This window comes from Phocoena sinus, chromosome 2 (assembly GCF_008692025.1).
Source record: "Phocoena sinus isolate mPhoSin1 chromosome 2, mPhoSin1.pri, whole genome shotgun sequence".
NCBI lineage: Eukaryota > Metazoa > Chordata > Mammalia > Artiodactyla > Phocoenidae > Phocoena > Phocoena sinus.
This window is the reverse complement of record NC_045764.1, coordinates 111,243,839-111,268,794: the sequence shown is the minus strand read 5'-3', so window position 1 is coordinate 111,268,794 and position 24,956 is coordinate 111,243,839. Positions and strand designations below refer to the sequence as shown.

At 41.5% G+C, this 24,956-nt stretch overlaps 1 protein-coding gene, 2 non-coding genes and 1 pseudogene across 7 annotated transcripts in view; 1 reads left to right on the top strand and 3 right to left on the bottom strand.

Annotated features, from left to right (window-relative positions):
- AKAP6 (A-kinase anchoring protein 6) overlaps window positions 1-21,932 on the bottom strand; it is a 643,220-nt gene extending 621,288 nt beyond the window's left edge. For all 5 annotated transcript variants that reach the window (XM_032622554.1, XM_032622560.1, XM_032622555.1 and 2 more), the window contains exon 1: window positions 21,760-21,932. The gene's annotated coding sequence lies outside the window, so the exon portion shown is untranslated. The remainder of the gene's footprint in view (window positions 1-21,759) is intronic.
- Window positions 513-1,081, bottom strand: LOC116748607 (annotated as a pseudogene).
- Window positions 21,933-22,308: 376 nt separating the features above from the next.
- Window positions 22,309-22,415, top strand: LOC116750287. Its single transcript, XR_004348983.1, has one exon. It is a non-coding gene; the product is annotated as a U6 spliceosomal RNA (small nuclear RNA).
- Window positions 22,416-23,429: 1,014 nt separating this feature from the next.
- Window positions 23,430-23,536, bottom strand: LOC116750286. Its single transcript, XR_004348982.1, has one exon. It is a non-coding gene; the product is annotated as a U6 spliceosomal RNA (small nuclear RNA).
- Between the last annotated feature and the right edge of the window lie 1,420 nt (window positions 23,537-24,956).

Here is a 24,956-nt window from a genome sequence, read left to right as displayed (position 1 = left end):
AACGTGTTCATTAATATGAACCAAAGATATGGTTTTTCTGTAGTATATAAAAGTAAGAAGCTAAGGTATATAAAATTTAAATTATGCTTAATAATTTAGTGTTCGATCTTACTTGCAAATGATCTAGGTATCCAATGATTTTCCATTAATTAACCCAATCTAATGCCAATCCAAGATTTAACTTACCTAGATCTTGGAAATTTATCTTTAAGCTGATATAATTACTAATTAAACAAAGTACATCAGAATAAAGATTTAATTTGGTCAAACACAAATTTATATTTTTCATAAGCAAAGCATTAAATGGAAGTAATGCTAGCTTACTTGACCTGTAAACATGTATAAGTTTAGAAAAAACATACCCAAGTATAAAAAAAATGTATACTTGCATTATATGTAATACTGATAAATCAGAGAAGACATAGCTATTTTTATTAATCTATCCCTTCTTTTTTTGCAGTTTGCGCAAGAGACTTTAACTGGTTTAATGTGCAGAAGACTGGAAAATCTGTTTAGGAAGCAAGGCTGCTGAAGACTACCCTTGGCTGATTCTGATTACAGGGAAATGATGCTGACTGGGAGATCCAAGAATCAGGTTTATGATGAGCTGCAGAATCTACATTTTGAAATAGTCTCCTGCCACATCCATTCTACCAGGATTAAAAGGTCCTACTGCAGTCTTGGTCTTCTTGAAAAACTGGAAGTGGAGAAATCCACATCATGGGTTCTAGTTTTAGTTTCAGGAGATCGCCATTCAATAAAATTGGAGGAATTTTTCTCTTGCCCTTGATTTGTTTCCATGTCCTCTTCATCACCAACGACAATTGTCTCACACGTCCCTTCTGAGAAGCCAATTCTTCTGAGGAAGGAAGAATTGTGGAATCATTTCATTGCAGCTCCTAATTTTTTGATGATATAAATGTTATGGTGCTTTGATCAGCTACCACTAGTGCAGAAGGTTGGGAAGCTGTACAGGTTCAATAAAAACATCATCATCATCTTCCACTGATGACTTCTGAAATTTATTAGACCTAGAAAGTAAAGGATTAGGTGGACCACTAAATGAATTTCCTACATTCATGAGACTAGACACAGATATTTAATGAATGAATATGTGAATGGTCCTCATTGAGTCAGCCTGTCTGAGAAACCGCTCATTTCCCTCCCTAATTAATCAGTGGCCTCTGCTTTCCCAGGACATCCCCTTAGAACACTCCACACAGGCAACCACAGGTTCCAGATACTTGGCTGCTCTTATGGCAAGTTCCCTCCTCTATTCTGGACCCACACTCACAGTTATTTTTAACTCACAGATTGGGTTAAAAATAAACCCAAGCAATGATAACAGCTTCCTGCCTTAGCCCTCCTAGAAAGGGTATCACAGTTTAAAAAGAATGTTTTATAATTTGAGTAAAAATGCAGTGCTCTAGTGACTAGAAGAACATTCAGCCATCAAGGGTAGGAAGAGTTCATCTGAGTTAGGCCTTTTGGATCATCTCATACACCCTCTACTCATCATGCCCTTCCACACCTCTGAGCTTTTATGGTGTGACTTCCCTTGGCTTCTCATCAACCCTGCCCACCGGGTGAAATGTCACCTCAAAAGTATCTTCTCTAGCTCTACTGGTTAGCAACTCTCACCTGTTTCCATAGCAAGAGTTTACGACAGTGCTATGACCTATCATAGTGATATATGTTGTCCTCTCCTCCCCCATATGCATTAAGCCCAACAACATCGGCAGGAATTTCTGAATTCAAGAATCGACTGGGAGAATAAGGAGGCAGGAGAGAATCAGAGAGAAGGCAGCAGAAGGACTCAGATGGCATTGCTGGCTTTGATGATGGATGGGGCCACAGGCCACAAAATGCAGGTGACCTCTAGAAGCTGAAAAGGTGAAGAAACAGATTCTTCTTCCCTAGAACTTCCAGAAAAGAATTCAGCCATGCCAACAGATTTAGCTCAGTGAGATCCATGTCAGACTTCTGATGACCTCCCGAATTGCAGAATAAAAAATTTGTTGTTTTTATTTTTTTTACATCTTTATTGGAATATAATTGCTTTACAATGGTGTGTTAGTTTCTGCTTTATAACAAAGTGAATCAGTTATACATATACATATGTTCCCCTATCTCTTCCCTCTTGCGTCTCTCTCCCTCCCACCCTCCCTATCCCACCCCTCTAGGTGGTCACAAAGCACCGAGCTGTACTCCCTGTGCTATGTAGCTGCTTCCCACTAGCTATCTACTTTACGTTTGGTAGTGTATATATGTCCATGCCACTCTCTCACTTTGTCACAGCTTACCCTTCCCCCTCCCCAAATCCTCAAGTCCATTCTCTAGTAGGTCTGTGTCTTTATTCCCGTCCTACCCCTAAGTTCTTCATGACATTTTTTTCCTTAGATTCAATATATATGTGTTAGCATATGGTATTTGTCTTTCTCTTTCTGACTTACTGCACTCTGTTTTACAAACTCTACGTCCATCCACCTCACTACAAATAACTGAATTTCTTTTCCTTTTATGACTGAGTAATATTCCATTGTATATATGTGCCACATCTTCTTTATCCATTCATCCAATGACGAACACTTAGTTTGCTTCCATCTCCTGGCTATTGCAAATAGAGCTGCAATGAACATTTTGGTACATGACTCTTTTTGAATTATGGTTTTCTCAGGGTATATGCCCAGTAGTGGGATTGCTGGGTCATATGGTAGTTCTATTTGTAGTTTTTTAAGGAACCTCCATACTGTTCTCCATAGTGGCCGTATCAATTGACATTCCCACCAACAGTGCAAGAGTGTTCCCTTTTCTCCACACCCTCTCCAGCATTTATTGTTTCTAGATTTTTTGATGATGGCCATTCTGACCGTTGTGAGATGATATCTCATTGTAGTTTTGATTTGCATTTCTCTAATGATAAATGATGTTGAGCATTCTTTCATGTGTTTGTTGGCAATCTGTATATCTTCTTTGGAGAAATGTCTATTTAGGTCTTCTCCCCATTTTTGGATTGGGTTGTTTGTTTTTTTGATATTGAGCTGCATGAGCTGCTTATAAATTTTGGAGATTAATCCTTTGTCAGTTGCTTTATTTGCAAATATTTTCTCCCATTCGGAGGGTTGTCTTTTGGTCTTGTTTATGGTTTCCTTTGCTGTGCAAAAGCTTTGAAGTTTCATTAGGTCCCATTTGTTTATTTTTATTTCCATTTCTCTAGGAGGTGGGTCAAAAAGGATCTTGCTGTGATTTATGTCACACAGTGTTCTGCCTATGTTTGCCTCTAAGACTTTGATAGTTTCTGCCCTTACATTTAGGTCTATAACCCATTTTCAGCTTATTTTTGTGGATGGTGTTAGGGAGTGTTCTAATCTCATACTTTTACATGTCCCTGTCCAGTTTTCCCAGCACCACTTATTGAAAGGCTATCCTTTCTCCACTGTACATTCCTGCCTCCTTTATCAAAGATAAGGTGACCATATGTGCATGGGTTTATCTCTGGGCTTTCTATCCTGTTCCATTGAACTATCTTTCTGTTTTTGTGCCAGTATCATACTGTCTCTATTACTGTAGCTTTGTAGTATAGTATGAAGTCAGGGAGCCTGATTCCTCCAGCTCCATTTTTCGTTCTCAAGATTGCTTTGGCTATTCGGGGTCTTTTGTGTTTCCATACAAATTGTGAAATTTTTTGTTCTAGTTCTGTGAAAAATACCAGTGGTAGTTTGATAGAGATTGCATTGAATCTGTAGATTGCTTTGGGGAGTAGAGTCATTTTCACAATGTTGATTCTTCCCATCCAAGAACATGGTATATCTCTCCATCTATTTGTATCATCTTTAATTTCTTTCATCAGTGTCTTATAGTTTTCTGCATACAGGTCTTTTGTCTCCTTAGGTAGGTTTATTCCTAGGTATTTTATTCTTTTTGTTCCAATGGTAAATGGGAGTGTTTTCTTAATTTCACTTTCAGATTTTTCTTCATTAGTGTATAGGAATGTCAGAGATTTCTGTGCATTAATTTTGTATCCTGCTACTTTACTAAATTCATTAATTAGCTCTAGTAGTTTTCTGGTAGCATTTTTAGGATTTTCTATGTATAGCATCATGTCATCTGCAAACAGTGACAGCTTTACTTCTTCTTTTCCAATTTGGATTCCTTTTAGTTCCTTTTCTTCTCTGATTGCAGTGGCTAAAACTTCCAAAACTATGTTGAACAAGAGTGGTGAGAGTGGGCAACCTTGTCTTGCTCCTGATCTTAGTGGAAATGCTTTCAGTTTTTCACCATTGAGGACAATGTTGGCTGTGGGTTTGTCATATATGGCCTTTATTATGTTGAGGAAAGTTCCCTCTATGCCTACTTTCTGGAGGGTTTTTATCATAAATGGGTGTTGACTTTGTTGAAAGCTTTCTCTGCATCTATTGAGATGATCATATGGTTTTTCTCCTTCAATTTGTTAATATGGTGTATCACGTTGTTTGATTTGCATATATTGAAGAATCCTTGCATTCCTGGAATAAACCCCACTTGATCATGGTGTATGATCCTTTTACTGTGCTGTTGGATTCTCTTTGCTAGTATTTTGTGGAGGATTTTTGCATCTATGTTCATCAGTGATATTGGCCTGTAGCTTTCTTTCTTTGTGACATCCTTGTCTGGTTTTGGTATCAGGGTGATGGTGGCCTTGTAGAATGAGTTTGGGAGTGTTCCTCCCTGTGCTATATTTTGGAAGAGTTTGAGAAGGATAGGTGTTAGATCTTCTCTAAATGTTTGATAGAATTCTCCTGTGAAGCCATTTGATACTGGGCTTTTGTTTGTTGGAAGATTTTTTTTTTTTTTTTTTTTGTTGGAAGATTTTTAATCACAGTTTCAATTTCAGTGCTTGTGATTGGTCTGTTAGTATTTTCTATTTCTTCCTCATTCAGTCTTGGCAGGTTGTGCATTTCTAAGAATTTGTCCATTTCTTCCAGATTGTCCATTTTATTGGCATAGAGTTGCTTGTAGTAATCTCTCATGATCTTTTGTATTTCTGCAGTGTCAGTTGTTACTTCTCCTTTTTCCTTTCTAATTCTATTGATTTGAGTCTTCTCCCATTTTTTCTTGATGAGTCTGGCTAATGGTTTATCAATTTTGTTTATCTTCTCAAAGAACCAGCCTTTAGTTTTATTGATCTTTGCTATCATTTCCTTCATTTCTTTTTCATTTATTTCTGATCTAATCTTTATGATTTCTTTCCTTCTGCTAACTTTGGGGTTTTTTTATTCTTCTTTCTCTAATTGCTTTAGGTACAAGTTTAGGTTGTTTATTCGAGATGTTTCCTGCTTCTTAAGGTAGGATTGTATTACTATAAACTTCCTTCTTAGAACTGCTTTTGCTGCATCCCATAGGTTTTGGGTTGTCGTGTCTCCATTGTCATTTGTTTCTAGGTATTTTTTGATTTCCTCTTTGAATTTTTCAGTGATCACTTCATTATTAAGTAGTGTATTGTTTAGACTCCACGTGTTTGTATTTTTTACAGATCTTTTCCTGTAATTGATATCAGGTCTGACAGCATTGTGGTCGGGAAAGATACTTGATAAAATTTCAATTTTCTTAAATTTACCAAGGCTTGATTTGTGACCCAAGATATGATCTATCCTGGAGATTGTTCCATGAGCACTTGAGAAAAATGTGTATTCTATGTTTTTGGATGGAATGTCCTATAAATATCAATGAAGTCCATCTTGTTTCATGTATCATTTAAAGCTTGTGTTTCATTATTTATTTTCATTTTGGATGATCTGTCCATTGGTGAAAGTGGGGTGTTAATGTCCCCTACTGTGAATGTGTTACTGTTGATTTCCCCTTTTATGGCTGTTAGTATTTGCCTTATGCATTGAGGTGCTCCTATGTTGGGTGCATAAATATTTACAATTGTTATATCTTTTTCTTCGATTGATCCCTTGATCATTATGTACCGTCCTTCTTTGGCTCTTGTAATAGTCTTTTTTAAAGTCTATTTTGTCTGATATGAGAATTGCTACTCCTGCTTTCTTTTGATTTCCATTTGAATGGAATATCTTTTCTCATCCCCTCACTTTCAGTCTATATGTGTCTCTCGGTCTGAAGTGGGTCTCTTGTATACAGCATATATATGGGTCTTGTTTTTGTATCCATTCAGCCAGTCTGTATCTTTTGGTGGGAGCATTTAATCCATTTACATTTAAGGTAATTATCAATATGTATGTTCCTATTCCCATTTTCTTAATTGTTTTGGGTTTGTTATTGTAGGTCTTTTCCTTCTCTTGTGTTTCTTGCCTAGAGAAGTTCCTTTAGCATTTGTTGTAAAGCTGGTTTGGTGGTGCTGAACTCTCTCAGCTTTTGCTTGTCTGTAGAGGTTTTAATTTCTCCATCAAATCTGAATGAGAGGGCTTCCCTGGTGCACAGTGGTTGAGAGTCCGCCTGCTGATGCAGGGGACATGGGTTCGTGCCCCGGTCTAGGAAGATCCCACATGCTGTGGAGCCACTGGGCCTGTGAGCCATGGCCGCTGAGCCTGCACGTCCAGAGCCTGTGCTCCGCAACGGGAGAGGCCACAACACTGAGAGGCCCACATACCGAAAAAAAAAAAAAATCTGAATGAAATCCCTGCTGGATAGAGTAATCTTGGTTGTAGGTTTTTCTCCTTCATCACTTTAAATATGTCCTGCCACTCCCTTCTGGCTTGCAGAGTTTCTGCTGAAAGATCAGCTGTTAACCTTATGGGGATTCCCTCGTGTCTTTTTTTTTTTTTTTAAACATCTTTATTGGGGTATAATTGCTTTACAATGGTGTGTTAGTTTCTGCTTTACAACAAAGTGAATCAGCTATACATATACATATGTTCCCATATGTCTTCACTCTTGCGTCTCCCTCCCTCCCACTCTCCCCATCCCACCCTTCCAGGCTGTCACAAAGCACCGAGCTAATATCCCTGTGCCTTGCGGCTGCTTCCCCCCAGCTATCTACCTTACTACGTTTGTTAGTGTGTATATGTCCATGACTCTCTCTCGCCCTGTCAAAACTCACCCTTCCCCCTCCCCATATCCTTAAGTCCGTTCTCCAGTAGGTCTGCGTCTTTATTCCTATCTTACCCCTAGGTTCTTCATGACATTTTTTTCCCTTAAATTCCATATATATGTGTTAGCATACGGTATTTGTCTTTGTCTTTCTGACTTACTTCACTCTGTATGACAGATTCTAGGTCTATCCATCTCATTACAAATAGCTCAATTTCATTTCTTTTTAAGGCTGAGTAATATTCCATTGTGTATATGTGCCACATCTTCTTTATCCATTCATCCGATGATGGGCGCTTAGGTTGTTTCCATGTCCTGGCTATTGTAAATAGAGCTGCAATGAACATTTTGGTACATGACTCTCTTTGAATTTTGGTTTTCTCAGGGTATATTCCAAGTAGTGGGATTGCTGGGTCATATGGTAATTCTATTTTAGTTTTTTAAGGAACCTCCATACTGTTCTCCACAGTGGCTGAACCAATTCACATTCCCACCAGCAGTGCAAGAGTGTCCCCTTTTCTCCACACCCTCTCCAGCATTTATTGTTTCTAGATTTTTTGATGATGGCCATTCTGACTGGTGTGAGATGATATCTCATTGTAGTTTTGATTTGCATTTCTCTAATGATTAATGATGTTGAGCATTCTTTCATGTGTTTGTTGGCAGTCTGTATATCTTCTTTGGAGAAATGTCTATTTAGGTCTTCTGCCCATTTTTGGATGGGGTTGTTTGTTTTTTTGTTATTGAGCTGCATGAGCTGCCTGTAAATTTTGGAGATTAATCCTTTGTCAGTTGCTTCATTTGCAAATGTTTTCTCCCATTCTGAGGGTTGTCTTTTGGTCTTGTTTATGGTTTCCTTTGCTGTGCAAAAGCTTTGAAGTTTCATTAGGTCCCATTTGTTTATTTTTGTTTTTATTTCCATTACTCTAGGAGGTGGGTCAGAAAGGATCTTGCTGTGATTTATGTCATAGAGTGTTCTTCCTATGTTTTCTTCTAAGAGTTTGATAGTTTCTGGCCTTACATTTAGGTCTTTAATCCATTTTGAGCTTATTTTTGTGTATGGTGTTAGGGAGTGATCTAATCTCATACTTTTACATGTACCTGTCCAGTTTTCCCAGCACCATTTATTGAAGAGGCTGTCCTTTCTCCACTGTACATTCCTGCCTCCTTTATCAAAGATAAGGTGTCCATATGTGCGTGGGTTTATCTCTGGGCTTTCTATCCTGTTCCACTGATCTATCTTTCTGTTTTTGTGCCAGTACCATACTGTCTTGATTACTGTTGCTTTGTAATATAGTCTAAAGTCAGGGAGCCTATTCCTCCAGCTCCTTTTTTCGTTCTCAAGATTGCTTTGGCTATTCGGGGTCTTTTGTGTTTCCATACAAATTGCGAAATTTTTTGTTCTAGTTCTGTGAAAAATGCCAGTGGTAGTTTGATAGGGATTGCATTGAATCTGGAGATTGCTTTCGGTAGTAGAGTCATTTTCACAATGTTGATTCTTCCCATCCAAGAACATGGTATATCTCTCCATCTATTTGTATCATCTTTAATTTCTTTCATCAGTGTCTTATAATTTTCTGCATACAGGTCTTTCGTATCCTTAGGTAGGTTTATTCCTAGATATTTTATTCTTTTTGTTGCAATGGTAAATGGGAGTGTTTTCTTGATTTCACTTTCAGATTTTTCATCATTAGTATATAGGAATGCCAGAGATTTCTGTGCATTAATTTTGTATCCTGCTACTTTACCAAATTCATTGATTAGCTCTAGTAGTTTTCTGGTAGCATCTTTATGATTCTCTATGTATAGTATAATGTCATCTGCAAACAGTGACAGCTTTACTTCTTCTTTTCCGATTTGGATTCCTTTTATTTCCTTTTCTTCTCTGATTGCTGTGGCTAAAACTTCCAAAACTATGTTGAATAAGAGTGGTGAGAGTGGGCAACCTTGTCTTGTTCCTGATCTTAGTGGAAATGCTTTCAGTTTTTCACCATTGAGGATGATGTTTGCTGTGGGCTTGTCATATATGGCTTTTATTATGTTTAGGAAAGTTCCCTCTATGCCTACTTTCTGGAGGGTTTTTATCATAAATGGGTGTTGAATTTTGTCGAAAGCTTTCTCTGCATCTATTGAGATGATCATATGGTTTTTCTCCTTCAATTTGTTAATATGGTTTATCACATTGATAGATTTGCGTATATTGAAGAATCCTTGCATTCCTGGAATAAACCCCACTTGATCATGGTGTATGATCCTTTTAATGTGCTGTTGGATTCTGTTTGCTAGTATTTTGTTGAGGATTTTTGCATCTATGTTCATCAGTGATACTGGCCTGTAGTTTTCTTTCTTTGTGACATCCTTGTCTGGTTTTGGTATCAAGGTGATGGTGGCTTCGTAGAAGGAATTTGGGAGTGTTCCTCCCTCTGCTATATTTTGGAAGAGTTTGAGAAGGATAGGTGTTAGCTCTTCTCTAAACGTTTGATAGAATTCACCTGTGAAGCCATCTGGTCCTGGGCTTTTGTTTGTTGGAAGGTTTTTAATCACAGTTTCAATTTCAGTGCTTGTGATTGGTCTGTTCATATTTTCTATTTCTTCCTGATTCAGTCTTGGCAGGTTGTGCATTTCTAAGAATTTGTCCATTTCTTCCAGATTGTCCATTTTATTGGCATAGAGTTGCTTGTAGTAATCTCTCATGATTTTTTTTATTTCTGCAGTGTCAGTTGTTACTTCTCCTTTTTCATTTCTAATTCTATTGATTTGAGTCTTCTCCCTTTTTTTCTTGATGAGTCTGGCTAGTGGTTTATCTATTTTGTTTATCTTCTCAAAGAACCAGCTTTTAGTTTTATTGATCTTTGCTATTGTTTCCTTCATTTCTTTTTCATTTATTTCTGATCTGATTTTTATGATTTCTTTCCTTCTGCTAGCTTTGGGGTTTTTTTGTTCTTCTTTCTCTAATTGCTTGAGGTGCAAGGTTAGGTTGTTTATTCGAGATGTTTCCTGCTTCTTAAGGTGGGCTTGTATTGCTATAAACTTCCCCCTTAGAACTGCTTTTGCTGCATCCCATAGGTTTTGGGTCGTTGTGTCTCCATTGTCATTTGTTTCTAGGTATTTTTTTATTTCCTCTTTGATTTCTTCAGTGATCACTTCATTATTAAGTAGTGTATTGTTTAGCCTCCATGTGTTTGTATTTTTTACAGATCTTTTCCTGTAATTGATATCTAGTCTCATGGCGTTCTGGTCGGAAAAGATACTTGATACAATTTCAGTTTTCTTAAATTTACCAAGGCTTGATTTGTGACCCAAGATATGATCTATCCTGGAGAATGTTCCATGAGCACTTGAGAAAAATGTGTATTCTGTTGTTTTTGGATGGAGTGTCCTATAAATATCAATTAAGTCCATCTTGTTTAATGTATCATTTAAAGCTTGTGTTTCCTTATTTATTTTCATTTTGGATGATCTGTCCATGGGTGAAAGTGGGGTGTTAAAGTCCCCTACTATGAATGTGTTACTGTTGATCTCCCCTTTTATGGTTGTTAGTATTTGCCTTATGTATTGAGGTGCTCCTATGTTGGGTGCATAAATATTTACAATTGTTATATCTTCTTCTTGGATCGATCCCTTGATCATTATGTAGTGTCCTTCTTTGTCCCTTTTAATAGTCCTTATTTTAAAGTCTATTTTGTCTGATATGAGAATTGCTACTCCAGCTTTCTTTTGGTTTCCATTTGCATGGAATATCTTTTTCCATCCCCTTACTTTCAGTCTGTATGTGTCTCTCGGTCTGAAGTGGGTCTCTTGTAGACAGCATATATAAGGGTCTTGTTTTTGTATCCATTCAGCCAATCTGTGTCTTTTGGTGGGAGCATTTAGTCCATTTACATTTAAGGTAATTATTGATATGTATGTTCCTATTTCCATTTTATATATTGTTTTGGGTTCGCTACTATAGGTCATTTCCTACTCTTGTGTTTCGTGTCTAGAGAAGTTCCTTTAGCATTTGTTGTAAAGCTGGTTTGGTGGTGCTGAACTCTCTCAGCTTTTGCTTGTCTGTAAAGGTTTTAATTTCTCCATCAAATGTGAATGAGATCCTTGCTGGGTAGAGTAGTCTTGGTTGCAGGCTATTCTCCTTCATCACTTTCAGTATGTCCTGCCACTCCCTTCTGGCTTGTAGGGTTTCTGCTGAGAGATCAGCTGTTAACCTTATGGGGATTCCCTTGTGTGTTATTTGTTGTTTTTCCCTTGCTGCTTTTAATATGCTTTCTTTGTATTTAATTTTTGACAGTTTGATTAATATGTGTCTTGGCGTGTTTCTCCTTGTATTTATCCTGTATGGGACCCTCTGTGCTTCCTGGACTTGATTAACTATTTCCTATCCCATATTAGGGAAGTTTTCAACTATAATCTCTTCAAATATTTTCTCAGTCCCTTTCTTTCTTTCTTCTTCTTCTGGAACCCCTATAATTCGAATGTTGATGCGTTTCATGTTGTCCCAGAGGTCTCTGAGACTGTCCTCAGTTCTTTTCATTCTTTTTTCTTTATTCTGCTCTGCAGTAGTTATTTCCACTACTTTATCTTCCAGGTCACTTATCCGTTCTTCTGCCTCAGTTATTCTGCTATTGATCCTATCTAGAGTGATTTTAATTTCATTTATTGCATTGTTCATCGTTGCTTGTTTCATCTTTAGTTCTTGTAGGTCCTTGTTAACTGTTTCTTGCATTTTGTCCATTCTACTTCCAAGATTTCGGATCATCCTTACTATCATTATTCTGAATTCTTTTTCAGGTAGATTGCCTATTTCCTCTTCATTTGTTAGGTCTGGTGGGTTTTTATCTTGCTCCTTCATCTGCTGTGTGTTTTTCTGTCTTCTCATTTTGCTTATCTTACTGTGTTTGGGGTCTCCTTTTTGCAGGCTGCAGGTTCGTAGTTCCCGTTGTTTTTGATGTCTGTCTCCAGTGGCTAAGGTTGTTTCAGTGGGTTGTGTAGGCTTCCTGGTGGAGGGGACTAGTGCCTGTGTTGTGCTGGATGAGGCTGGATCTTGTCTCTCTAGTGGGCAGGTTCACGTCTGGTGGTGTGTTTTGGGGTGTCTGTGGCCTTGTTATGATTTTAGGCAGCCTCTCTGCTAATGGGTGGGGTTGTGTTCCTGTTTTGCTAGTTGTTTGGCATAGGTTGTCCAGCACTATGGCTTGCTGGTCGTTGAGTGAAGCTGGGTGCTGGTGTTAAGATGGAGGTCTCTGGGATATTTCCACCGTTTAATATTATGTGGAGCTGGGAGGTCTCTTGTTGACCAGTGTCCTGAAGTTGGCTCTCCTACCTCAGAGGCAGAGCCCTGACTCCTGGCTGGAGCACCAAGAGCCTTTCATCCACACAGCTCAGAATAAAAGGGAGAAAAAGTAGGGAGAATTAGTAGAAGTATGAGTAAAGAAAGAGGGAAAGGAGGAAAGGAAGGAAGGAAGAAAGAAGCAAAGAAGGAAAGAAAGGAGGGAGGGAGGGAGGGAGGGAGGAAGGAAGGAAGGAGGGAAAGAAGGAAAAAAAGACAGAAAAAAAGATGATACAGTAAAAATAAAATAAAGTATAATATAGTTATTGAATTAAAAAATATTTAGAAAAAAAAAAAAGGGACGGATAGAACCTTAGGACAAATGTTGGAAGCAAAGCTATACAGAGAAAATCTTACACAGAAGCATACACATACACCTTCACAAAAAGAGGTAAAGGGGGAAAAATCATAAATCCTGCTCCCTGAGACCACCTCCTCAATTTGGGGTGATTCGTTGTCTAAAGGAGGGAGGGAAGGAAGGAAAGAAAGAAAGAACGAAGGTAAAGTATAATAAAGTTATTACAATTAAACTTAATTATTAAGAAAAAGAATTTTTTAAAAAAAGTCATGGACGGATATAGCCCTAGGACAAATGGTGGAAGCTAGAGTATACAGACTAGATGTCACACAGAAGCATACACGTACACATTCACAAAAAGAGGAAAAGGGAAAAAAATCATAGATCTCGCTCCTAAATTCCACCTCTTCAATTTGGGATCATTCCTTGTCTATTCAGGTATTCCACAGATGCAGGGTATATCAAGTTGATTGTGGAGCTTTAATCCGCTGCTTCTGTGGCTGCTGGGAGAGATTTCCCTTTCTCTTCTTTGTTCTCACAGCTCACAGGAGCTCAGCTTTGGATTTGGCCCTGCCTCTTGCGTGTAGGTCGCTGGAGGGCGTCTGTTTTTTCGCTCAGACAGGACGGGGTTAAAGGAGCCGCTGATTCGGGGCCTCCGGCTCACTCAGGCCGGGGGTTGGGGGATGGGGGAAGGAGGGGCACTGCGTGCGGGGCCGGCCTGCGGCGGCAGAGGCAGCGTGACGTTGCGGCAGAGGCCGGCATGACGTTGCACCAGCCTGAGGCCCGCCGTGCGCTGTCCTGGGGAAGTTGTCCCTGGATCCCGGGAACCTGGCAGTGGCGGGCTGCACAGGCTCCGCGGAAGAGGGGTGTGGAGAGTGACCTGTGCTCGCACACAGGCCCCTTGGTGGCGGCAGCAGCAGCCTTAGCGTCTCCCGCCCGTCTCTGGGGTCCGCGGTTGTAGCCGCGGCTCGCGCCCGTCTCTGGGGTTTGCGCTTTCAGCCGCGGCTCGCGCCCGTCTCGGGGGCTCGCGCCCTCAGCCGCGGCTCGCGCCCGTCTCTGGGGTTCGCGCTTTTAGCCGCGGCTCGCGCCCGTCTCTGGAGTTCCTTTAAGCAGCGCTCTTAAACCCCTCTCCTCGCGCACCAGGAAACAAAGAGGGAAGAAAAAGTCTCTTGCCTCTTCGGCCGGTGCAGGCTTTTCCCCGAACTCCCTCCCGGCTAGTCGTGGTGCACTAACCCCTTCAGGCTATGTTCAAGCCGCCAACCCCAGTCCTCTCCCTGAGCTCTGTCCAAAACCAAAACCCGAGCCTCAGCTCGCAGCCCCGCCCGCCCCGGTGGGTGAGCAGCAAGCCTCTTGGGTTGGTGAGTGCTGGTCGGCACCGATCGTCTGTGCAGGAATCTCCCCGCTTTGCCCTCCGCACCCGTCGCTGTGCACTACTCCGCGGTCCCGAAACTCCCCCCTCTGCCTCCCGCAGTCTCCGCCCGCGGAGGGGCTTCCTAGTGTGTGGAAACTTTTCCTCCTTCACAGCTCCCTCCCACTGGTGCAGGTGCCGTCCTTATTCTTTTGTCTCTGTTTTTTCTTTTGCCCTACCCAGTTACGTGGGGAGTTTCTTGCCTTTTGGGAGGTCTGAGGTCTTCTGCCAGCCTTCAGTAGGAGTTCTGTAGGAGTTGTTCCACGTGTGGATGTATTTCTGGTGTATCCGTGGGGAGGAAGGCGATCTCCGCGTCTTACTCTTCCGCCATCTTCCTCGTGTCTTATTTGTTGTTTTCCCTTGCTGCTTTTAATATGTTTTCTTTGTATTTAATTTTTGACAGTTTGATTAATACGTGTCTTGGCGTGTTTCTCCTTGGATTTATCCTGTATGGGACTCTCTATGCTTCCTGGACTTGATTAACTATTTCCTTTCCCATATTAGGGAAGTTTTCAACTATAATCTCTTAAAATATTTTCTCAGTCCCTTTCTTTTTTTCTTCTTCTTCTGGGACCCCTATAATTCGAATGTTGGTGTGTTTAATGTTGTTCCAGCGGTCTCTGAGACTTCCTCAGTTCTTTTCATTCTTTTTTCTTTATTCTGCCCTGCAGTAGTTATTTCCACTATTTTATCTTCCAGGTCACTTGTCCGTCGTTCTGCCTCAGTTATTCTGCTATTGATCCCTTCTAGAGTATTTTTTATTTCATTTATTGTGCTGTTCAGCGTTGCTTGTTTCCTCTTTAGTTCTTCTAGGTCCTTCTTAAATGTTTCTTGCATTTTCCCTATTCTATTTCCAAGATTTTGGATCATCTTTACTATCACTATTCTGAATTCTTTTTCAAGTAGACTGCCTATTTCCTCTTCATTTTTTAGGTCTGGTGGGTTTTTTTCTTGCTCCTTCATCTGCTGTGTGTTTTTCTGTCTTCTCATTTTGCTTGTCTTACTGTGTTTGGAGTCTCCTTTTTGCAGGTTTCAGGTTCGTATTTCCCGTTGTTTTTGGTGTCTGTCCCCAATGGCTAAAGTTGGTTCAGTGGGTTGTGTAGGCTTCCTGGTGGAGGGTACTGGTGCCTGTGTTATGGTGGATGAGGCTGGATCTTGTCTTTCTGGTCGGCAGGTCCACATCTGCTGGTGTGTTTTGGGGTGTCTGTGGTCTTATTATGATTTTAGGCAGCCTCTCTGCTAATGGGTGGGGTTGTGTTCCTGTCTTGCTAGTTGTTTGGCATAGGGTGTCCAGCACTGTAGCTTGCTGGTCGTTTAGTGAAGCTGGGTGTTGGTGTTGAGATGGAGATCTCTGGGAGATTTTCGCCATTTGATATTACGTGGAGCTGGGAGGTCTCTTGTGGACCAGTGTCCTGAAGTTGGCTCTCCCACCTCAGAGGCACAGCACTGACTGCTGGCTGCAGCACCAAGAGTTTTCATCCACACGGCTCAGAATTAAAAGGAGAAAAAGTAGAAAGAAAGAAAGAAAGAGGATAAAAGAAAATAAAATAAAGTAAGATAAAATAAAATAAAGTTATTAAAATGAAAAATAAAAAATTTTAAGTAAAAAAAAAAAAACTGCACAGACAAAACCCTAGGAGAAATGGTGAAAGCAAAGCTATACAAACAAAATCTCACACAGAAGCATACACATAGACACTCAAAGAAAGAGGAAAAGGGGACAAAATAATTAATCTTGCTCTCAAAGTCCACCTCCTCAATTTGGGATGATTCATTGTCTATTCAGGTATTGCACTGATGCAGGGTATATCAAGTTGATTGTGGGGATTTAATCCACTGCTCCTGAGGCTGCTGGGAGAGATTTCCCTTTCTCTTCTTAGTTTGCACAGCTCCCGGGGTTCAGCTTTCTATTTGGACCCGCTCCTGCATGTAGGTCACCGGAGGGCGTCTGTTCTTCTCTCAGACAGGATGGGGTTAAAGGAGCCGCTGATTTAGGGGCTCTGGTTCACTCAGGCTGGGGGGAGGGAGGGGCATGGGGTGCAGGGTGAGCCTGTGGCGGAAGAGGCCAGCGGGACATTGCACCAGCGTGAGGTGCGCCGTGTGTTCTCCCGGGGAAGTTGTCCCTGGATCCTGGGACCCTGGCAGTGGTGGGCTGCACAGGCTCCCAGGAGGGAAGGTGTGGAAAGTGACCTGTGCTTGCACACAGGCTTCTTGGTGGTGGCAGCAGCAGCCTTAGCGTCTCATGTCCATCTGTGTGGTATGCACTGTTAGCCATGGCTTGCGCCCATCTCTGGAGCTCCTTTAACCAGAGCTCTTAATCCAAATTTGTTGTTTTAAACCAAAAAGAAAAAAAAATGTACTGTTTTACTCTTCAGTTTATGTTGCTTATCTTGATTCTGACAAATCCTATTTTTTCAGCGGTTACTGGCAACATCCCCATGAAAGCATGAGGGCTTTTCAGGGAAGAATTATGGTCTGAGCCAGTGCTAAAAGCTGTGATTTCAGGTGGCTAGGGTCTCAGCACCACTCACCAGTCTTTTTACCCACATTGTTCCTCTTTTCCCAAGTGCCCTATTGGATATCTTATTTAAATCAAACTTTCCCAAATTTTTGAGTACACCTTTGGGATTTTTGCCATATCAAAGTAGCCCCTGAGGTAATAGTAACTGAATCCCTTTCTTCAAATTAACTTAATTATTATTATTTTTTTTTTTTTTGCGGTACGTGGGCCTCTCACTGTTGTGGCCTCTCCCGTTGCAGAGCACAGGCTCCAGACGTGCAGGTTCAGCAGCCATGGCTCACAGGCCCAGCCACTCCGCGGCATGTGGGATCTTCCCAGACCAGGGTACGAACCCGTGTCCCCTGCATCGGCAGGTGGACTCTCAACCACTTCGCCACCAGGGAAGCCCTAACTTAATTTTTAAACAGTACTTTTGCTTTATAAGTAATATCCATAAAATATTAGGTTTGATGTGCTAATTGTTTATTTCCAATACACATTTAAAAACAAAACTATTAAAATGAAAAAACACCCTCTGCATTAAAATAAACTATTAAACTTTTAAAAAACAACTCTGCCTATGTACCCACGAAAATCGCCTCAAAGTACATCAGTGACTTAGCTCCTCCACTTTGTGAAATACTTTCTTAAGCCTTTGCTACCCTCCCCAGGCCTTCTACCCAAACCTAGCCCTTCATCCTCTGCAGGCTCCCTCACCTCCTAGATTCTTAAAAAGAGAATCCATCAGACTTGAAATCCATCAAGCATCTCCCTGTGTATTCCCACTCCATACACACCCCTGAAAGCACACCTGCATCTGCTCTCATCCTTGTTTCTTCCTGCTCTGCTCTCAGAAGAGGAGCCTGACCTTCTTTCTGTTAAAGAATGTCTGAAGCCCATCCTGATGCACTGCCTCAAGGATCTTACCATTAAAAAAGTCTAGTTTGCCAAGGATTTACCTAAATTATGTGAACTTGAATTCTTTAAATGATTCTGAGCTGATTTCTTTTAAAATAGTTTTTAAATCTGGCACATTTTAAATCTCAGAAATTCAACTTCCTTATTTTCTGAGAATTACAGGAATATTATATTTAAATAAGCACTTATTTATCTCATAAGTCAATCAGAACAGGACTTCTTTAATTTAGGAAATTTTATAATCTAATAATACCATCTGGATTCAGGAAAGCGTTACACATCCATACAATGAGACGTAAAGACCTTTTGGAATTACAGACATATAGACATACAGACACAGAGTTTGTGATTTCAATTTTAAAATTTCAGTCATGAGTCAATAGTAAACACAGAAGCACAAAAAATTTACTGGTTCAGATATCAAAGAGCTGTTCTCCTTCTTGGTGGAATACAACATTCTTAACTTATTGGAGCCCAAATAAATGAATAAGCAAACAAACAAGACTAACAAACTAGTTTCTCTGTTGTCTCTCACCCAACAGAGAAAAGATCTCTACAAATCATTAATCCGTTCACATGTTCTGGTCAGAACATAACACCAAATTCCTAATCGTTGCTACCAAGAGTGGGCAATGACATTGCTGTAAGCACAACAAAGACAAACCACAAAATTAATAGAGAACAATATTAAAACTAGAAAAACAGAGCAAAGTAAAGTTGTCATTTTGAGAGCCAAAAAAAAGATGTGTCTGGGCATTAAGCAACCCATGAGCTGCATTCCTCTGGTCAGAACTATACCTAGTTTTGTTAGGTGAATCCATTGGGCAACTCAGTAGAAGACCTCCAAACTGTTAAAAGACATTTGGGGAAAAAAAAAGGTAAAAATCATGCCTCTCATACAGATATAAAATGAAAATGTGTTAAAGATTGTATTGAATGTATTAATCAATGAAGAAACAAGGTAGACATTGTAACCAGCTCAAAGGAGAAATCAAAAACCACAAACTTATATAGAGTAAAGGAATGTTGAAATGAATCTGCAAATGGAAGCAAAACAAGCTTCTTCCACAGTGGTAGAGAGAAGTCAACTGAACCTCTACTGGTAAGGATAGATTTTGCATGTCTATAAACAAGAATTATTTTGTATTGCTATCAGTTATCTACAATTTACAGAGTTTTAAGATAGTTTCCATAGATTTGGAATCAGATAACCCTAATCAGATAACCCTGGGAGATTGTCTAGATTCTAGATAATGCAGCTGTCCACCTGGGCACAAATTTTTCCCATACAAGAGACACCTCTCCCATGAAAACAGAAGAAACAGGGATGTATGTGAATATAAGTAAATCTGTAATAAGGACAAGAAATTAAGGAAGCTCATCTCTGATAAGTCTCTTGTGCATGCTTTCCCCTCTTCCCCCTTCCCACTCCCCCCATAAAACAAAACATGAGATTTATCTGCTACTACAAATTAAAGGAGCTGGTTGCTATGAAAGGGTTCCATGCACAAAAATACCTCACACCAGCCTTACCACAGTGACTTTCTCATTTCAGTAAAAGTAGCCTTTAAGCCACAGATAGGTCATCTGGGAGATATGCTGTATCATCCTTTGCCTTGGCACTGGCCAATCCTCTGGGAATCTATCTCTCGGCAAGTTTGGGAAACCCTGCTCTATCACCTTTTAGTTTATGGAGTTAGCCAGAAAAGCCCTGAAAAGATGAAACCCAGGACTAGTAAGTTCTGAAAGGTCCTTGGAGTTCTTTCTAGGTGGGATATTTAGGAGGTGTCCTGGGGAGTCAATGGGTGCAACATGAGGGCAGGAGGAATGGCCATAGAAGGGAAGGAATAGCAAAGGAAGGGGGCTAGTGGGGAACTCCAATGAGCTTCTTCAGTAGAAAGACTCAGAGAAATGGAGAACAATTAAATCAGAACCTTCAGGGGAGGGCTCTGGCACTTATATTTTAAAAAGCTCTCATGGTGATTACAAACTGCAGCCCAGGGTGCTAACCTCTGTTCCCCAGCTGAAGTTCACCAATTTCACACCAGGTAAAGCTGGTCACTGATACTGTGGTTCTAAGTGACTCATCTGTTCCCTGTTCAAGAGGATGTGAGCATTTTGGTTGAGCTTCCTCTTCTTTTTAATTAGAGCAAAATTCCTAAAGAGGAAATGACTTGTGGGTTTTGCCTGTTTCAACTGAGTCACATCACTGAATGTTCCCTTTCGGTGAATAAAAAGAAAAAGAATAAGGTAGATTTTCCACTTATCAGTGTGTGCTATCCTGTTGTTGCAGTAAAATGAGCAGGACTCAGAAATGTGGCTGTAAAATGACAGGCTTGAAGTCTTTATTCTTTTCTAAGCTATTGCAAAAAGTATGACCTAGTAATACTGCAAAGTAGAAAGAGAAGTGAATTTGGCCTCAGAAGATGGTAGGACCAGTGCCAGTACTGCCCAGGGAAATCACCACACACTTACCTCAGCCTCAGTTTCCTTCTCTCAGAAATGAGATTTTCCATCTCTTTGGATCTATAATGCCACTGATTGTAAGAGGCACCACAGTTTTACATACCACTAAGAAAACATAGATGATTGTTTTATTCCACTGCTAATGTAAATAGTTAGAATTATTATGATGACAGCATTTATGGTAACAGACTCCAAATGTTCCAGTATATAAAAATAAAACGCTTTTTTTGTTAAAAAATCGGATAAGTTGAGAAAAATCCTTTAAATCAACCTTTTCTAAAGTCTGTTTATTAAAAAATGCCTAGTGAGACTCCTCATGTGAGATCTTAAGATGCAAAAGATTATCTATCTAAAAAGCCACCTTCCTCAGAACATTCCTATATGACTTCCAAAACATGTGTTTAAAGATCACTATCTCCCCGTAAAAAAGCAATTGGAGACTTACACATACTTAACCGGTGATAAGAACAAGAATTGTTTTCTTCAAAATCTAAATATGGGATCTTAAATATTTTGTAGTTTGGCAGAAGCCAATAGGGTTTCAATGCTGCAAATGTGTAGTGTGAAAACATGAGGGTGATTACAAAGGCATAAGGTGAACTGGGTAAATATGCTCAGTTAGTGAGGTATTCGAAGTAGCTGGGAGGAGGGACAGGATAGAGAAAGAAGAAATAGGAGGAGAAGAGTAGGAGAACACAAGAGTTTTTGGGGGAAAAAAAAGACAACTGGGTAACAGAAAGGAGAGAACAGAGTAAGGAAATCTAAGATGTTAATTTGAACACCTCCAGCAACTGTCCTCCTAGGTGAGGCCTTCAATAAATGTATAGCCTGACAGAAAACATTCAGAAAATATCCAGAAAAGAAACAGCCTGCCTTCAAATAGTGATATGGGTGGGTGGGGCTATTTTTCTTATCCAATTGATTCTACACAAGAAAAGTGTAGCTAAAGAAAAGGAGACTGTGTGAGGGAGGTGGTGTCTGGAGACCCGTTGCTGGCTCCATAAGAGCCTCTTAGCAGTGAGGAGACAGAAACTGGGCTCCAATCCAGCCTAAGCAAGAAAGGCAATTTGTTAGCTCATGTAACCAATCACGGAAAGGACTGAACGACCAATGACACTCTTCCTTCATTTCTTTTCCTGGTCTTTTCCTCTCAATTTCTTCCTTGGGGTACAGAAGTTGGACAAGGGCCTTGCGTTTACATCCTTATAGCTCATGAGCCAAGGGTTAAAAACAAACCAACAAACAGACCGCCAGACCCTCTACCTGGGCAACGTTCATCAGCGTATTCCAAAATCATTAAGTGAAAGATGTATGAGAAACTTGATAATGGAGGGATCAGGCTACTGACCTCACCTGAACCCACTGGTGCAGCCGGACATTACCTGCCTTATGTTGAGATGCAATAGGAAGGATACGCCCTACCAATGGGCCTCTAAAGCTTAAGAAATAAATTAAACCAGGACCTAATTATGGCTTTAGATCTAACTACAAACTTTCAAGAAACATGGAGAATAGAGAAACAAGTTAAACGCCATCGTCAGTAATACATAAGCCAAATGAAAGAAATGTGACGTTTCATGGTGCAAGTATCCGGTTTCCCCAACAAATCCAGAGCGTGAAGAGAAATGGCGGTGGGGGGAGGGCGGGAGTGGAGAGGGGGCTTTAGGAGATTAATAGAAACCTAAGAGGCATAGCAACCAAACACCATGTGGGAGCACTGAACCTCGTTTGGATCCTTACGACAAACCACCAATAAAAGGCATCTTTAAAACAAGGAAATTGGAACGTAGAGTGAATATTAGGTGACATTAAGGAATTACCTTAACTCTTCGAGGTGTGATAATGGCTGGGTGTTTACTTTTTTTTTTTTTTTTCCAAGTACTCATCAAAGGAACTTTAAGTGGGAAACGACGTGCTCTGAAGTGCTGCACCAACCCAGGCGGCTCACTCCGCACCACAGCAGCCTCACGCACCGCGAGGGTCCCGCTCGTTCGCCGCGTCCTTGAGGGCGCCGCGCGCAGGGCACGCCGCCGCGCGCAGGGCAGGCCTCCGCGCTCGCCACTCCCGGCATGCTCCGCGGGCCGAGCGCCCCGGCGAGAGGACCCAACGCCCCGGACTTGGGACCGGCGACGGAGCCACTTACCCAAGGTGCCCCGGGCCCTCATTTGCATGTCGCTCCGAAAGATGAACCCGACAGATCGTCGCAGTCTAGCGACTACAGCACCAAATGTGCGAGCCTCATGAGTGGGGCTCGACAGCAAATTTCCTAAACGTTCGGCGATCGCCAGGAAGACTCTCAGTTCAGTCACCGTAACTGTAAGAGTCGAGAGTCACCGTGCTTTATATACGCTGTGGGTAAGAATTATGTTGTGCTCGCTTCGGCAGCACATATACTAAAATTGGAACGATACAGAGAAGATTAGCATGGCCCCTGCGCAAGGATGACACGCAAATTCGTGAAGCGTTCCATATTTTGTGCCCTTTCCCACCGTCCCGACCCCTGTGCTGATTAACACAAAAAACGGGTTTTGAGAGGCAGCTCTGGAAGACCGCTCTGAGGCCTCCTGCATGGCTCTGCCACCGGATACTTTTTCCTCCCAGGATCGATTCTATCTCGATGGCCGCCCGACCTGTCTCATTTCTATTATTAAACTGCCTAGATAATCTTGCTGTCCGCAGTCGAATGCTTGTTACTATTGGTTAAAATCTGCTTTTGGTTTGGGCAATTAACTTTTCTCTTAAATTTCCCATCACAGAATCCACCCGATTTAGGTAAAGCGGCATTTTGAGTGATAAAATGATCAGATAAAAATGACTTCTTAGGAAAGCAGATCAGAATGGGCTTGCTGCTTCTAGCCAGTTTTCAACTGGTGCTGGAGCTCTAGGATCCACAGGCACCGGCCAATATTGATCTCATCCGGTATAACCACTCCCTGCTAACAGTCCCTGCTTTTGTGTAGCTCAGTCTGAGAGCGTACGAACTCTGGTCTAAAACGACAAATGAATGTCACAAAGTAGGCCCAAGATTTGTGCACTGCTGTTGCTTATTTCCTTTAGCAAGGATTCATTAACTTCGCAATAATTCAGTGATTTAATAATTTAGAAATGATTTGGTATGGACTCATCGAGCGATTCATGTGTCAGTCTATAGTGAATAAGAGCTGGGCCTCTGGAGTTTGTGTTGTTAAGGGAGACAGACCATAAGTAAGGCGATTTCAGAACTTTCAAGTTCTATGAAGGAAATGCAAGTTGACATTTTCTCATTTCCAAGATACGTAGAAAGGACATATTTACACGTAAATTCCCAGGTGTACAACTCGGCGTCATTCACATTTCATACATTGCCTTACACGAATATTTTCATAGTGAAAAATCACTACAGTGAAAATCACTTAATTTCAGCATTAAGTGCCAGACGTTGTGCTTCTGGCCCATAGCTTTTCCTTTACGAGCTGATGAACAAAGGGTGTCCAGATGGTGGGGAAGGGCACAAAATATGGAACGCTTCACGAATTTGCGTGTCATCCTTGCGCAGGGGCCATGCTAATCTTCTCTGTATCGTTCCAATTTTAGTATATGTGCTGCCGAAGCGAGCACAATGTAGTCTTACGCCTACAGCCTATATAAGGCACGGGAGTTTCTTGCTTCCTACGCTTACGGTGACTGAAATGCAGCCACCGCCGAACGTTTAGGGAAATCTGATGTCTCGCAACCACTGAGCAGGCTCGCACATTTGGTGCTATGACAGCTAAACCGCGAGGCCTGTTGGGTTCACCTTTCCGAGGGACATGCAAATGAGCGCCCGGGGCACCTTGGGTAAGAAGCCCCGTCGCGGGCCCCAGGTCCCGGGCTGTGGGCCCTCCCGCGGAGGCGCTCGGCTCGCGGAGCATGCCGGGAGTGGCGAGCGCGGCGCTCTCGAAGACCCGGCCAGCGAGCTGGACACGCGCTCTCTGAGGCGGCCGCGATGCGGAGTGGGCCACCAGGCTGGCGCGATTGAGGCGGCCCTGGCGGCCTGCCTGGAACAAGCGGCGCCTCTCCCAAATCTAAGGTTTGCGAATCGGTTGTCTTGCTGGGCCACCAACCAGGACGCTGGGTCACTAGGGTTCTGGATCGAGCTCGGGTCCTCCCAGCAAAATATGGAACGTGTCACCGATATTTCACCCATGACATAGGAGCCTTGTGCCAGTTCCAGAGGCTTTGTTGAAATGGCGAAGCCCACCGTCCAGCTCTCCGGGAGATTCCTCCCAACGACTGACCACTCAGATATGACGGTCAGCACCACACTCTAGGACGCCCTGGGCTCTTCGAGTATTAGCTCAAGTGTCTCGACCTGAGTCCATTCTGCGCAGGCGTCATTGGGATGGAGGGGTGGAGCCAGCATGGGTGACCACGCCCTTCACAGGTGTCATCCCTTAGGCCGCCTTCTAGCCTGGCCTCCAACCCACTGGAACACGCTGAAGCGCACCTGTTCGGCCTGAGAGATGGATTCGAAGAATTAAACTGTTAGAGCTGAACTGGAGAATCATTCTTGTACTTAAGTATACTTCCCCACAACCTAACCCTAGCCCTATTATGCTACAAACATGCAGGACAGATCTACCTGCAAGAAATACTGGAATGTTAGTGTTAAAACATTCTGATATTAACTGCTGCTCAAGTTACAGCCTTACACGTAGTGAACTGAGGGCCAAAGGTGAAAGCCTTCATATATTGAAGTGAAGGGCACAGGTTTGCCTGCGTTGTGTTAAAATGGCACCCGCAACAAGGAATATGGCATATTTATAGAATAAGTGAAGTTTTGTTTCTTTTTTCTCCTTCCTATGGTCGTCCTATCCTTTCCACAACATAATAGTTTGAAGTAAAAACCTGTGAAAGATAAGTAATTTTGAGAAGTTTTAAAATTGGTATCCAGTTTTATGATGTACAAAAAGAAAGTAGTGTGAAACCATGTAAGAGTTTCTGGTATTGCTGAAACAAAAATAGAGAAAGGAACAGAAAGCCTATAGGGATTATTTAT